Source organism: Pongo pygmaeus, chromosome 16 (genome assembly GCF_028885625.2).
Source record: "Pongo pygmaeus isolate AG05252 chromosome 16, NHGRI_mPonPyg2-v2.0_pri, whole genome shotgun sequence".
Lineage (NCBI taxonomy): Eukaryota > Metazoa > Chordata > Mammalia > Primates > Hominidae > Pongo > Pongo pygmaeus.
The window spans coordinates 46,224,437-46,236,892 of record NC_072389.2 but is presented as its reverse complement, the minus strand read 5'-3'; the positions used below and the strand labels follow the sequence as shown (position 1 = coordinate 46,236,892).

The following is a 12,456-nucleotide window of genomic DNA, read 5'->3' as shown; positions in this document are numbered from 1 at the left end:
TGTAGTTCCAGCTACTTGGGAGGCTGAGGTGGGAGGATTGGGAGGCTGAGGTGGAAGGATCGCCTGAGCCCAGGAGGTTGAGGCTACAATAAACGGTGATCCCAGCACTGCACTGTGAGCCTCGGAGGGTGACAGAGTTGAGACCTTCTACGTCTTTGCAAGAATGTGGCGTTGTCTCTTCATTTAAACTTTGTTGGGTAGTGGTGTCTTATTATGTCTTTAGTTAAATTTCTCTTGTGAAAATGATATTGAATACCTTTTCTGGTGTTTATTGGCCATTTGGATAATTGCCTTTATGAAATGTTTGTTCAAAACTCTTGTTTATTTTTCTATTGGGCTGACTGTATTTTTCTTATGATTTGTAGTTCTTTGTATATTACAAATATCTTCTACTCTGTAACTTTCTCATTTTCAGTGGTACCCTCCCCTGCCCACCTTTTTTTTTGAAACAGGATCTGGATTGTTCTGTTGCCTAGGCTGGAATGCACTGATGCAGTCGTAGCTCAGGATTAGGGTTAGGTTAGGGTTAGGTTTGCTGTGTTGTTCAGGCTGGCCTTGAACTCTGGCCTCAAACAATCCTCCGGCCTCAGCCTCCCAAAGTGCTGGGACTTAGGCATGACCCACTGCACCCAGCCTCAGTGTTGTCTTCTGATGAATAGTTAATAATTTTTGTGTCCTGTTGAAGAATTCTTTGCCTCCAACAAATTCACGAAGATAATTCTATTTCTCTCCATATCCCATTTATTGAAAAGACCATTCTTACTGGACTGTAGCATCACTTGTCAAGCAGGTGTCTATATATGTGTTGGTCAGTTTCTGAACTCTGTTCTCCTCCATGAACCTATTTGACTATCCTTGAATCAGTGCTACTCTATCTTAATAAGTACAGCTTCACAGAAAGCCTTGATAACTGGTGCACAGATCCTCTGACTTTGCATTTCTTCTGTATTGTTTTGGCTGTTCTTAGCCCTTCGTGTATTCATGTAAATTTTAGAATTGGCATATGAATCTTATTTTATCATATTTTCTTTCATTTTTTTTGGTAGCAGCAGGGTCTCACTATGTTGTGTCCAGGCTGGTCTTGAACTCCTAGGCTTAAGCAGTTCTCCCACCTTGGTCTCCCAAAGTGCTGGAATTACAGTTGTGAGCCCGTGTGCTCGGCTAAATCTTATTTTAATCTCACCTCTTTTTAGCAGTCTAGGTAGTATAGGTCAGTAGTCCCCAAATGTTTTGATTATGTACCCCTGTAATAACAACATTCGTACTCTATTTCTCCAGTGTCTTTATGCTATTTTGTTTTAAATTATATACATGTACTAACATATTAATATTTACATTGTGAAGTTTACGTGTGCCTACCTTGGAAACCACTGATGTGAACAGTTTGAGTAGGGAATGGTGGTAGAGGGGAGACTCAATGTTTACTACAGAAGATATTCCTGTGTTTTACATGCTGTACATTGTTTTTCAAACTATTTTAAGTTATTTGACCTCAAAGGTCCATGGAGGGCATGGATTTGTATATCGTAAGTGCTTATCGATTGAATGAATCTCCAGTGTAGACTGTGATCTTTGGGAATTGTCTGGTGCTTCTTTTTTCATTGCTCTAGGCTACCTTCAGAATAGCTTCTTCCCAATGTTAGTCCAGTCCAGCAAGGAGAAACATACGTAATTAATGTTGTTTACAAACATATTACTGCATACCACAGTAGGCAAGGTGTGTTAACAATCATTATCCCTGTGCTGTATTTGGAAGAGTCACTCATGCACATATTGAAAATAAACACTCATGCTTAAAAACATACACACACACTGAATGTGGTTCAAGATAAGACTTTAAATACTACACAATTAACTGCCTGAGTAATGGTAGCTAATTAATGGTAGAGTTCAGAATGGGAGAAGATGACTTAATAGAAATAGTATTGTTAAATTGGATCTAGGCCAGGTGTGGTGTTGGCTCATGCCTTTAATCTCAGTACTTTAGGAGGCTGAGGTGGGAGGATTGCTTGGAGCCAGGAGGCAAGACCAGCCTGGGCAACATAGTGAGACTGTGTCTCTAATTTTGAGAAAGTTGGGATTTTGAGTGGTAGAGATTTGGATAGGAGGAACATAATTCCAAGTTAAGGATTTGAGCCAAAATAAAGGACAGTAATGACAGAAGAGTCTAGAAGGGTAAGTTTGGAAAGTCTTTGAATGCCACCCTATGTGGGTTTAGATAATAAGCTTGTTGTCCCAGCCCTATTTGTCTTACTTTCTTCAACAGATGCTAAAAGTTGTATTCCTTGGGGTCAAGTGTTGGTAGCCACTGTGAAGCCATGAGAAGGAGTATTCTGGTAGCAGGTTCAGTAAGGCTGCTAAATTACCAGAGTCATTATATCAAACCAGTTGGGATCTTTGTTATTTGTATATTATGAAGATTAACCTCAGAGTGTGATATCAGGAAGAATGGAGGCAGCAATCCATGTTAAGGAAGATGTTAAGCAAAAGTTTCAAGTGTCAGGTACTAAAGACCCGATAGCAATGGTTGTAACAGAAAGATTATAGAAAAGGGATCAAGGGACTTTGATCAGTTTGGATATGGACGGGCATTGGAGATGGAAAAATTACTTCAAAAAGCCAGAGTTCAAGAGAGGATCCAGAGGGAATCTTAAGTTCCATATCAAGTTTAAAGCAAAAACTAAAGAGTGAGATTAAGAACTCTTTGATTGTGAGTACAGATGGAAAAGAGAAGGCGGAAGCCCAGTTGTAAGGATTTTTAGGGAGAAAGATCCTGGTTAGAAGGTGTAGAGAATGAGTATTGAAGTGTGACAGTTAAAAAGAAAAAGTAAGGTATCTCAGGAGGGGAGTTTGGTTTAAGTGAAAGTTGACTTTTTTAAGAGAAAAGAGTCTTGCAGATTTCACAATGAAAAGGGAAGAAAATGTCGGGTGCAGTAGCTCATGCCTGTAATCCCAGCCCTTTGGGAGGCCCAGGTGGGCGGATCACCTGAGGTCAGGAGACCAGCCTGGCAAAACATGGCAAAACCCTGTCTCTACTAAAAATAAAAAAAACTAGCCAGGCATGGTGGCCTGTGGCTGTAATCCCAGCTACTAGGGAGGCTGAGGCAGGAAAATCACTTGAAAACGGGAGACGAAGGTTGCAGTGAGCTGAGATCATGCCACTGCACTCCAGCCTGGGCGACAAAGCAAGACTCCATCTCAAAAAGAAAAAAAAAAGAAAAGGGAAGAGGAAGACAGTTAAAAGGGTAATTGAACATGCAAGAGAGGCATTTGGTGGGGGTGCGCAAGTTGGTTAACTATACTTTTTTTTTTGAGACGGAGTCTTACTCTGTCGCCCAGGCTAGAGTGCAGTGGCACAATCTTGGCTCACTGCAACCTCTGCCTCCCGGGTTCAAGTGATTCTCCTGCCTCAGCCTCCTGAGTAGCTGGGACCACAGGCGTGCGCCACCACTCCAGGCTAATTTTTGTATTTTTAGTAGAGGTGGGCTTTCGCCTTGTGGGCAAGGCTGGTCTCGAACTCCTGGTCTCAAGTGATCCTCTCGCCTCAGCCTTTCAAAGTGCTGGGATTACAGGTGTGAGCCACCGCACCCAGCCCAACTATACTTTTTAATAGGATGGAAAACTCTTGTGAATACTGGCAGGCTGTATAATTAACAGAAAGATATTTATCTGCCACAAAGAATGTTTACAATGTCCAGAACAACTAACACTAAGCTTAACATTATTTTATTTAATTAATTAATTTTTTTTTGAGATGGAGTCTTGCTCTGTCACCCAGGCTGGAGTGCAGTGGCACGATATTGGCTCACTGCAACCTCTGCCTCCTGGGTTCAAACTATTCTCCTGCCTCAGCCTCCTAAGTAGGACTGCAGACATGTGCCACCACGCCCGGCTAATTTTTGTATTTTTAGTAGAGATGGGGTTTCACCATGTTAGCCAGGCTGGTCTCGAACTTGTGACCTCAGGCAGTTTGCCTACCTCGGCTTCCCAGAGTGCTGGGATTATAGGCTTGAGCCATCGTGCCCGGCCTTAAGCTTAACATTAAAAAAAAAAAAAAAAGTCCTATTAAGTGATTCTCTTTCTATCTCTTTTTTGTTCTTTTTTCTTCAAGTGAGCAATCTATTTTTAGTTTTTGTTTTGTTTTGTTTTTTGAGATAGAGTCTTGCTCTGTCACCCAGGCTGGAGTGCAGTGGAGTGACCTCGGCTCACTGCAACCTCCACCTCCCGGGTTTGAGCGATTCTCTTGCCTCAGCCTCCCGAGTAGCTGGGATTACAGGCATCTGCCACCACACCTGGCTAATTTTTGTATTTTTAGTAGAGAGGCGGGGGTTTGCCATATTGGCTAGACTGATCTCAAACTCCTGATCTCAAGTAACCGGCCTGACCTCAAGTAACCGGCCTGCCTTGGCCTCCCAAAGTTCTGGAATTACAGTCGTGAGCCACCGTGCCTGGCTAAAACCAATTTAAATGTTTGGACATTTTATATAATTCATCTTCCCTTTGTGGTCTGGTTATTTTGGGCACTTTTAAGGTTAAATAAGTGTTTGCTGAATGCTAGTGAATAATGGCACATTATATTAATGCACCAATATTAATATTAATAACAGTATTGGTGCATTGGTACTAATCTTTGGAACATGGTATGTATTAATCTGAGGGAATGTCTTCTAGCCTAAAATTAAAAGTACAGTTTTACTCTTAATATTTTAAATAGAATTTTGTGAAGAGCACTAACTTCTAGGGGTTTAGGGAAAGTGGGCAGGATAGGTAATCTGTTTGATCATTCATTGATCTTATTGCACTTAGTTATTTTTGCCCTGCATTTGATCTGAGAACTAGAGGTGACACGTTCCTTAGGTAGTAAGGAACACCAGAGAGAAGTGAATCTATAGAAACTTGCAATAGAGGTTGCTAATGAGCTCAACTATGGATTTTAGCCCCTGTAGTAGTAGTTATATAACATATTATCTTAAAACCTAGAGATTAAAACAATAAACACTTGATATCTCACACTGTTTCTGATGGCTAGGAACTTGGGAGCAGCTTAGCTAGGTGGTTCTTTTTTTTTTTTTGAGAGAGAGAGTTGCACTCTGTTGCCCAGGCTGGAGTGCAGTGGTGCAATCTCGGCTCACTGCAACTTCCGCCTCCTGGGTTCCAGTGATTCTCCTGCCTCAGCCTCCTTGAGTAGCTGGGATTACAGGTGTGGGCCATCATGCCAAGCTAATTTTATGGTTTTTTGTTTTTTGGTTTTTTTTTAGTAGAGATGGGGTTTCACCATGTTGGCCAGACTGGTCTCAAACTCCTGACCTCAAGTGATCTGCCCACCTCGGCCTCCCAGAGTGCTCAGATTAAAGGTGTAAGCTAAGGCGCCAGACTTTTTTTTTTTTTTTTTTTTTTTTTGAGACAGAGTCTCACTCTGTCCCCCAGATTGGAGTGCAGTGGTGCGATCTTGGCTCACTGCAACCTCCGCCTCCCAGTTTCACGCCATTCTCCTGCGCCAGCTTCCTGAGTAGCTGGGACTACAGGCGCCCGCCACCACGGCTAATTTTTTGTATTTTTTAATAGAAACGGGGTTTCACTGTGTTAGCCAGGATGGTCTTGATCTCCCGACCTCATGGTCCATCTGCCTCGGCCTCTCAAAGTGCTGGGATTACAGGCGTGAGCCACCGCGCCCGACCTTTCTTTTTTTTTTTTCTTAAGAGATGTAGTCTTGCTTTGTCACCCAGGCAAGAGCGTAGTGGTATAGTCATGGCTCACTGCAACCTCCACCTTCGAGGCTCAAGCAGTCTTCCCACCTCAGCCTCTCAAGTAGCTGGGACTACAGGCAGGTGCCACTACACCCAGCTAATTTTTGGATTTTGGTCTCAAGGGATTCCCCTGCCTCATCCTCCCAGAGTGCTAGGATTAGGTGTGAGCCATCGCACCTGGCCAAGGAGTTTGTGGCCATATAAAACTACCACAGCCCCTTATTTCCATGCTAATCCCATTATATCAGATATTTCATTATGAAATTTGTTTTGGATTTCCTGTTCTGAGATTCTGGCTTAGACTGTAGATGGGTTCTGACTGTAGTACTAGTTCTTAACCAGTTTTTCAACTAGAAAGGATTTTGGACTCTATCCTTGTGCTCTGTTACCCGTGTTTCTTCACAGCAAATGTTAGCTGGGAAAGATAGTAACTATAGTATAATAACAAGGTTTCATTTTCAGCAGGGATTCTTTACTCATAAACTCTTAACTCCTTGTGAGCATTTTTTTTTCTTTTCAATGCAAGCTCTGTATTTTCATTTAATTTGCCACATTAGTTCTGATTATGTAACTTTAATTATTTGGAAACATAATGCAAAAGAGAAGCAGTTCTGCAGTGAAGACAAATTATGTTTCAAGGTTTTAATGGAAGAATATGCAAGTTGAACCCAGATTCCATGTTCCAGATCAGTCTTAAAAAGTTTGGGGTTATTCTTCAGCCAACAAACCTGAGAAGAGACATGGGGAAATGTAAAAGTTGGAAGGGGTCTCATCATTCTTTCTCTATGAAATTCAAATAATATTTTAGACTAAACCTCCTTTGGAGCTAACAAGTTAGTTTTGAGTTAATTTCCCCATATTCAGCTTTGTCCTCTTAAGGCAGAAAATTTTTCATTCTGTTTCCTTCTATGCCTTCATTTGTTGTATAAAGAGAGATATTGTTCCTGTAGCCTGTCTCCTAAATACAACCTCCTATCATCAGATCAAGGTAAAGACTTTGTTTTTCTTCTTCTGTGGAGACAGATCAGTGTTCACTTAGCTACATGTTGTCATATTGGTCTTGGTAAGCTGTGTGAGGTCACATACTACCTGAGCCATATTCAGCAGTCTAACCCAGTCCTCCCCTTCTTCTCTTACTCCCCAGGGAAAGGAATGAATCCAAACAGTGAGAAGCTCTCTTCTCCTTACCTCCCCCAACCCCATAATGTGCCTATAAAACCCTTGCACTCACCCACCCTATGGTGAAGATAAAATATGAACTTTTTTGTTACAGAATCCAAAGAAGTACCATTCTTGTATTATTAGCTTCAGGATGATACATAAACATCAAGAAGCTAAGAACTAGGCTAAGGACACAGATCAGTTGATACTTAGGGGTATTTTGGATAAAGTTTTGGGTTTTTTTGTTTGTTTGTTTGTTTTTTGAGACAGAGTCTCGCTCTGTCACCCAGACTGGAGTGCAGTGGCACCATCTCAGCTCACTGCAAGCTCTGCCTCCCAGGTTCACGCCATTCTCCTGCCTCAGCCTCCCGAGAAGCTGGGACTACAGGCGCCCGCCACCATGCCCGGCTAATTTTTTTGTATTTTTTTTTTAGTAGAGATAGGGTTTCACGGCGTTAGCCAGGATGGTCTCGATCTCCTGACCTCGTGATCCGCCCGCCTCAGCCTCCCAGAGTACTGGGATTACAGGCGTGAGCCACTGTGCCAGGCCTAAGTTTGGGGTTTTTAAAAAATCTCTTAATTGATGTGAATACTTTTCAGAGATTTCCTTCTCTTATGTTTGTAGAACAAAAACTAGCATGGCTCCCTGTATTCTACTTAATTTTCTTGTGTTCTACCCTGCATTGCTGTTAAGAATTTCAGGAAGGAATAGATTTGGGTCAGAACTTTTGCACACCTTCCCTGCGTACTGTGGTACCTCTGGCCAGAGTTATTTTCTTACACTGTTTTGCAGTGGATAAAGAGTGTGATTTTGTTTGTTTGTTTTGAGACAGGGTCTCACTCTGTCTCTCTACTCAAGGAGGCTGAGGTGGGAGGATCACTTGAGTCCAGGAATTTGAGATTACAGTGAGCTATGATCACACTACTGCACCCCAGCCTGGGTAATGAGATCGTGTCTCCAAAAAAAAAAATCTGATTCAGGCAGCAGAGATAGAAAAAGAAAATTTTATTTTGCTTAGAAGAATAAAGACAAAAAAGAGAGCCTGTCGTAAATATACCATTTAGTTATCTTTCTTGGGGCAGAACAGATTTGAGTCTATTCCAATTAAATGTCATGTTAAAAATTAAAAATGATGGTTGGCAGACACAGAGTACAGTACCAGTATTGATTCTGTCTCCTGTCTGTCTCATTGAAACTGTTGTCATGGTAATGGTCTACTTATGCATAGTATGTGTTGAAAGTTTTTTTTTGTTTTTTTTTGAGATGGAGTCTCTCTCTGTCACCCAGGCTGGAGTGCAATGGTGTGGTCTTGGCTCACTGCAGCCTCTGCCTCCCGGGTTCAAGTGATTCTCCCGCCTCAGCCTCCTGAGTAGCTGGGACTATAGGCGCATGCCACCACACCTGGCTAATTTTTGTGTTTGTAGTAGAGACAGGGTTTCATTACGTTGGCCAGGCTGGTTTCGAACTCCTGACCTCATGATCCGCCCTCTTCAGCCGCCCAGAGTGCTGGGATTACAGGCATGAGCCACCACGCCTGGCCTGAACATTTTATATACTCTACAGTTCTAGTGAGTCAAGCGACTCCTAAAAACTGGGGGCATTTCAGATTTTGCAATTTAAAATACACAAAGGTTCTAAACATAGAGTTGTTTTGAAAAGAGTGGCATGTGTTGAAGTTTTAAACACTATTCTGTATTAAATCCTTAGAGTTTTTTGACGGGCTATTGATTGAAGATTCACCCCCCAAACAGGAAGTTTTCAAAAACTCTTCCACTAAATGTTAGTTTTCAGCTACAGTACCTGTATCTATATCATCATTTCCTGAGATCGTGAGTGCTGCAAATGCCCCTTATGGAAAGCTCTGGGAAGCTATTGTGTTTCTCTGCATTAATTTTCCCCCTTTTTGTTTGGATGCTTAAAATATCCATGAAAATAGAATCCATGTAATCTAAGAGCTGATTTATCAACACTGTGCTGTTTCATTTAAAGTGAAACTTTTTCCTCTGTATCTAAATTTGACAGGCTCTTTAAGAAAAGATGTAGAAAGCTAATTTTGAGTAATGGAGACCTAAATTTTTAATATAAGCATTTTTAATTTTAAATAAAACATGTAGTGCAAAGCATGACCTCTTATTAAATGAGTAAGTCTAGGTCTGAGGGAAAAACAGCTGTGTGTTTTCTGCGCTGTGTTGTGGCAAGGAGTATGCAGCTGTGGAGCCTGTCATCCTGGCCTACTTATTTTCACTTGAGACTTTTGTATGGTGCGAAAAGAGTCTTTAGAAAAGCCTAACTTCACTACTGTGTGCATATTATAGTCCTGGCGGCAAGACGCACACATCTGCCAGTGCTTCCAGGGTAATGAGACATTCAAGAGCATGAGAAACGGACAAAAGAATAGCAAAAGCTATGACCACGTGAAAACCAAGTCAAATTCCCCATAGTATGGCATTCTCCCTCCCTTCCTCCCTCCCTTCCTCCCTTCTCCCTCCTCCCTTCCCCTTCCTTCCTTCTCTTTCCTCCCCTCCCTCTCTCCTTCTCTCCCTCCTTCCCTCTCTTTTCCTTCCCCTCCTTTCCTTCTTTCTCCCTGTTCCCTTCTCTCTTTTCTTCTTTCTTTCTTTCATGACCAAGTTAGACTAAAGAAGTAATGAACAAACTTTCTTTTCTATCCACAATATTGCTTAAGGTATTCTTTGTATTATTCCATGTCAGGCATACATTTTTCTATATCTAGCAATGTCTGGCAGTTCATGTTGCTACGTGAAGGGAAATTGGATAGTGTGGTGGTACCAAGGTTCACATATACTAAACCAGATTTGATGGAACTAATGTTAAGAGAAAAGAATCTAAGAAAAGTATATATTGGGTAAAACATTCTAGGGGTAGTCAGGGTTTCTCTAAAGCTGAGGCTATATGTTGAGCATTTTGAACATAGTTATTATTTTTTAAAACCTGGAATCAGAAAGCTATACATCACCTTGACTTAGCAACTTCAATGAGAATACTATTTTAACCCAGCTCCTAAAAAAATAATTGAATGAGCCAGGTGCGGTGGCTTACGCCTGTAATCCCAGCACTTTGGGAGACCAAGGTGGATGGATCATGAGGTCAGGAGTTTGAGACCAGCCTGGCCAATATGGTGAAACCCCGTCTCTACTGAAAATACAAAAATTAGCCAGGCGTGGTGGTGCACACCTGTAATCCCAGCTACGCGGGAGGCTGAGGCAGGAGAATTGCTTGAACCCTGGAGGCGGAGGCTGCAGTGAGATAAGATCACACCACTGCACTCCAGCCTGTGCTACAGAGCAAGACTCTGTCTCCAAATAAAATAAAAAAAATAAAATAAGTGAATGTTGGCCAGGTGTGGTGGCTCATGCCTGTAATCCCAGCACTTTGGGAGGCTGAGGAGAGGGGATCACTTCTGGCCAGGAGTTCGAGACCAGCCTGGCCAACATGGTGAAACCCCATCACTACTAAAAATACAAAAATTAAAGGCGTGGTGATGCGCACCTGTAGGCCCACCTACTCAGGAGGCTGAGGTGGGAGAATCGCTTGAACCTGGGAAGGCGGAGGTTACAGTGAGCCGAGATCATGCCACTGCACTCCAGCCTGGGTGACAGAGAGAGACTCTGTCCCAAAAATAAAAATAAATGAATGTGTTCTAATTTGGGAATGGCCACCCCTGGGAATAGAATTATTGCTAGTCAGACTTTTTCCAGAAAGGTAATAACAAATAATGTGCTTTGTTAAAAGAACTCCCTATGGTGAGTTGTATTCTTTTCTTAGTAATAACTACAGTGCTGAAGAGAAGATAATTGGAGGAAATGTACATTCTTTTATTTTCTACCTTTATATTATTGGAACAAAGTAAGAAACAGGTTTCTGTTGAATTTTGAATTTTAGAATACTCAAAATGAAGATGAATTAATGCGATCCCTGACAGAGACATTATTTAGTTACTGGTCTGTAGAAGTTAGTAAGAATTCAGAAGTCTTTAGGTCAGCTACTGCTGCTGCCTCAGCCATCTGCCCAGGAATGGTCTGATTGACAGTGGATGTCCCAGCTGGCAGCCCTGAACTACTACTTAGCTGGCCGTGATGAGCAGAAGTTGCTAGACTTGTCTTCTCTCCTCCCCAGTGAGGAAGCAAGATGGGCTACTGCTGATGTCAGAAATGCACTTTCAGGAAACAAACAAAAAACATGGCTACATCTTTTTACCTTTTTCCTCCTAATTATTCAGTATTGGAAGAACAGTCTGACACCTAGCCTGCTAATCTTTGTAATGATCCTCATGTTAGACATTCAAGGGATAATGGGCATAAACATGTAGAGAGATAATGAACTTCAACAGAGATGCTACCCAAAATTAAGATGGGAACACAGATGTTATTGAAAAGCTGTCAGAACGTTAAAATTCTTCTTTGGGTAATGACAGGGACCTCAACATTTAGGGAAAAGGCCAAACATATCATAGCTACATGGGCCTAGCAGTATATCAAATGTTGTAAACACTTCTGTAGTCTGTAGTTAGAAACCACCTAAAGACAGCCCAGCTGTCCTGGAAAATAGCTATAGTCTTCAAATTGTTGATGACAATTATTTAGAAGATGCTGATTGGTTCAAGGAAACAGATAACAATGCATATGTCATACTAGACAACTTGAGATACTGCTTTCAAACTATGAGCCTTGAGAACCCATTTCCTTACAGATATTTAAGCCCTGTGGAAAATAAAGCTGTATAAGTGGAAGAGCAGGATATGAGCTGAACAAATTATCCTCAGAGTGATTTGATACTGGTATTATAACTATTATTCTCTTACAGAGGATCCAGGTTGCTGTTCTGATCTTGCAGTTTGTATTCTTGACCTTACAACAGTGTATAAATTAGACTGCCTTGTATGTTATCTTCATCTACATGGTTATTTTGGTCATCAACCTGCCTTATTGAGATATCAGTAAAACAAATAAGAATGCAGATCCAAAGATAAAACAAATAACATACTGAAGAAGGAACTTCTGCATTTCTGATATAGAACACCATGTCCCACTGAGGAGTGATTTGTATGTGAACATTTCATACTTAAAATCTTTCATATGACTGGCTGTGACCTGAAGCTTTAACATGAGTTATGAAGTCTGTTAAAATACATTTTTTTTTTTGAGATGGAATTTCACTCTTTGACCCAGCTGGAGTGCAATGGCGCGATCTCAGCTCACTGCAACCTCTGCCTCCTGGGTTCAAACGATTCCCCTGCCTCAGCCTCCTGAGTAGCTGGGATTACAGGCACCTGCCACCATGCTGGCTAATTTCTGTATTTTTAGTAGAGACAGAGTTTCGCCATGTTGGCCAGGCTAGTCTCAAACCCCTGACCTCAGGTGATCATCTAAAGGTGATCCCGGCCTAAAATACATTTTTGATACAGCAACATAAGTGAACAATAAATATATTTTAAATGGTTGTCAGAGGCACTAAAGAGATACAATTTCCTGTTACTGACCCCTTGTATTGATTACTCTGAATAAATTAATAAGAAAATAAATGGTGCTA

At 41.5% G+C, this 12,456-nt stretch overlaps 1 protein-coding gene across 3 annotated transcripts in view; it reads left to right on the top strand.

Annotated features, from left to right (window-relative positions):
• Positions 1-12,456, top strand: part of INO80 (INO80 complex ATPase subunit) — a 137,263-nt gene that overhangs the window by 75,141 nt on the left and 49,666 nt on the right. The gene's annotated exons all lie outside the window — the stretch shown is intronic.